Genomic DNA, 4043 nt, shown 5'->3' with positions numbered 1-4043 from the left:
CATATACATATATTATATCATATAGGTATAAAACTTAGCAGTCAGATGAAGAAACTAATCTAGGATCAAAAGACTGAGAAAGACAATGAGTCAAACCAGATTAGAAAAATTCCAGGCAATGGAGACTGTCAAAAAACAGAAGAGAGTAAGACAGTGAACTCTGTGAGCAATAGTTTAATCTTATGAGAGCTTCTAAAGCTGTATTAGAGCAGATAATATAAAAATTATTAGTTTGTAGCCTTCCTACAAATGTGATCTTCTTATATGCAACAATGTTTTTTCTTCATTCCTTAATATAAACCATAGTTCCTGGAACATAACAATAATCTAGAAAAATTTTGTAGAAGATATTGAATGAAGAGAGGCAAAAATGGCAGATATAATCACCCAATGTTTGATTGATATCTGACTTAGCTCTTTTGTTAAGGTCTAATAATAAACCTTACAAATAAACCTTAGCCTCTACCCTGAAAAGAGAAGTAGGTATGTAGGAGTGTATAGTAGAAATCAAACAGAAAATCATCAACTTATAGCAGGCAGATCCTGACACAGGTTTTGCCATGTAAAATTAGAAGGATAAAGTACAAGTTGCTGGGTTTAAGGTATATACAGTACACCAGCTCCCTAAAACATTGCACAGACTAATCCCATACATACCCTCCTTCTTGGAAGATGCAACAGTCTGTCATTGTGTGATTTCATACTGCATTTTCTTGCTCTCTCAAATATGAGCATGCCATTGACTTTAAGAATTCAGCATCTGTTGCCCCCAGCAACAGAAAACCAAAGTTTTTGAATCTTAGAATTTTTTATGCTAGAGCATTAGGGATGAAATTCACTGCATTGTTTATAGAAACAAATAAACAAACCGAGTTTTTTAAAATGTCCCTCGCATTGAAGTAAAACTTACATAAATAAAGTGCATCAATTTTAAGTATACAGTTAAATGAACTTGGCCAAAGGTATATACCTATGTAACCACATCAACAATCAAGAAATATTTATAGTTTTTGGTATATATGCCTTCACTGTAGAATATATTTTGTTAAACTCATAAAGGAAACTATTTATAAATAAAATTGTTTCATAAATGAAATTGTTTTGTTAATTTCATTTTTTTTTATTGTTCATTGCCAATCTATAGAAATAAAATTATTTCAGTTATTTAAATGTATTAAGACTTGTTTTGTGGCTCAAAATATGGCCTATCTTCATGACTGTTCCATGCATGCTTGAAAAGTATCTATATTCTGCTGTTTTTGAGTGGAATGCTTTATATATATATAATCAATTAAGTCATTTTAGTTGGCAATGTTGTTCAAGTGTTATTTTATCCCATTTTTTAGATTTTTTTCTGTCAATTTCTAAGACAGGAATGTTGACTCTTCAACTGTAATTGTTCATTTGCCTATTTCTCCTTTCATTCCTGTCAATAGTTGTTTCACGTATTTTGAAACAATTATTAGGTACATACATACATATAGGATTTTATATCTTGATAAATTGACCCTTTTAGCATTATAAAATATCTCTATCTCTGGCACTATCTCTTGTCCTGAAATCTACTTTGTTAAATATTGACATGGCAATTCCATCATTCTTATAATGTTTACATAGTATATCTTTCTTTATATATCCTTTTAACTCATTGGTGCTTTTATATCTAAATGATTTTTTGTTAAAAGTATATAGTTAGTTATGTCTAGCTTTTTATCTACTCTTATATTTGTTGCCTTTTAATTAGAGAGTTTATACCATATACTTTTTATACTATATACATTTATACCACATACATTTATAATATTTATTAATGTGGCTGGTTTAAATCTACTATTTTGCTATAATTTTCTATATTCCATATTTTTTCTTTGTTTTCTTCTTTTCTGCCCTTTTTGGATTACTTGATTATTAGCATTTCATTTAATGTCTGCTTTTGGCTAAGAAACTATACTTCTTTAATTTTTTTAGTAGTTTCTCTAGGGTTATGATAAGCATTTTTTTACTTATCATGGTAGGAGGTAAAAAATGTTTGCTGCTTTTAGTATGGTGATGGTTTCATGATGTATGCAGATGCATATGCAAAAGTTATCAAACTATTTACCTTAAAAAGTTTCATTTATTGCATGTCAATTATATCTCATTAAATCTGTATTAAAAAAAAAAAAGAGGAATTTCTTTACCCCCAAAACATTGGGATAATTAGCACTGGTATTTTAATAGGGTTTTAAGTCCATTACATAATAACAAGTGTTGTATTACACAAAATCTTGCCCACTGTAATAATGCCTATACTGCTAAGTAATAGTTTTGAGTTTCCTTTTATGTGAAAAATTGGAACATATTGTTTTTTAAGATCTAAGCTAAATCTCTGAAACATCGCAGGCAATTTTTGAGATATGGGTGCCTCTAGCTTTCTTATCATAAAAGAAACTTGGAAAAAATGAACAACCAAAATTTCACAATCTAAAGGAACCAAAAAAACAAAAAAACAAAAAAAACAATAGAATTCAGCTGTGAGAATTCCATTCCTAAAGGTGCCCTCTTATTTACATTAATTTTATCCCTTCCATTTTTTTTCTTATTTTTTTTCTCAATTATGTTTTAGAACATATGCTGGCAATTTTTTTCCTATAAAAGATAAATATAATAAATATTTTAGGAGTTGCAGTTCACACACAGTATCTGTCTCATATTTTCTATAATGCTTTAAAAATATGAAAACAGTTATTACTTGAGTACCAACAGACAAAAGCCACATGACAAAGTTTGCAAAATTCCGCTTTAAAATAAATTGTTTTGACATTATATAGGCCTTCATCAATTGCTATAAACCATAAGCACTCCTAGGGCAAAAACACAATAATTGGGTATGGTAGTACACATTCAGCATATTTCCTTTTTACATTTCACCAAAATACGTGTGAGGAGAATATTCAAAATCTTTTATATCTATTCATTTGGCAAAGAGTAAAGATTGACATGTTGACATTTCAATGGCTTTCTTGAGCTCTAGGCTTGGCTTCTAAGTATTTTTAAGTTAATGAAAACCCTGAAAAACCTTGAACAGAGCTAAGAAGTCAACCATTTTGTATTTGCAGACATATTTTAAACTAAATGGAAACCTTTGGTTTGTATAGTTTTCTCTTAAGTTAAATCCAATATTTCCCAAATAACTATTGATATAAATGTTGTACATTAATATCTTTTTTTCAGAACCTATTTTTAAAATTTGCATTAAAAGTATATTTGTAAAGGCTTATAAAAATATATAAAACATTTATTTCTGCAGAGCACAAATATTTTTAAAACTGCCTCATCTATCCTAATTTTATTTGTATGAATGTGTCAGCATTATTATTCCTATATTCAGCAGATGTGTATTAAACATCTAACTCGTCTGCTTAGAATACAATATAAAATAAGATAGGCATGGTCCTTACCATGATGGAACCAATTTCCTATGAGACTGAGAGGTGATAAAAATAAGAAATAAAATAATCAGAATATGAAAAGGAAAGGAAGTAAACATGAAAACTTCAGATAAATAGAGTAACCTCCAATATTAAAGCTAAGAGCTAAAGTTGGAAGAAAGGGCAAAATTTTGAAGAAACATAGGCAAAGAATCCCAAGGCTAAAGAGAGCCAGTGAAAAATCATCAAATATGAGTAGATTTTTGGGTGTCAAGACTTATGAAGAGGCCAGTTGTCTAAGGTGGTGACCATCAGCAATAAGGCATGAAATAAGGCTGAGGAGGTAACTGGGAATAGGACTCACTTGGAGGGGGACATACTGGAAGCAGAAAGACCAGTGAAGGACCAGTATGGCTCCTTCCCCCAAGTGATGATATTTCTCAAAGTGAGAGGTGACAGTGGTTTAAAATAAGTTAGTAACAAAGGGTTGAAAAGGAGTGAATGAGTATGGAGATGTAGAGCAAGAGGAAGATTGATAACACAGTCCTTTTGCATATCCGTAGAAATAATCCAATAGTGAGAGAAAAACTAATGAGGCAAAAACAAGAAGACTCAAAGTGCTTTAGAACTTAG

The sequence above is a fragment of the Pteropus vampyrus genome, unplaced genomic scaffold (assembly GCF_000151845.1).
Source record: "Pteropus vampyrus isolate Shadow unplaced genomic scaffold, Pvam_2.0 Scaffold39, whole genome shotgun sequence".
In the NCBI taxonomy this organism is placed as follows: domain Eukaryota; kingdom Metazoa; phylum Chordata; class Mammalia; order Chiroptera; family Pteropodidae; genus Pteropus; species Pteropus vampyrus.
The sequence above is the reverse complement of the archived record's forward strand: the minus strand, read 5'-3'. Positions refer to the sequence as shown.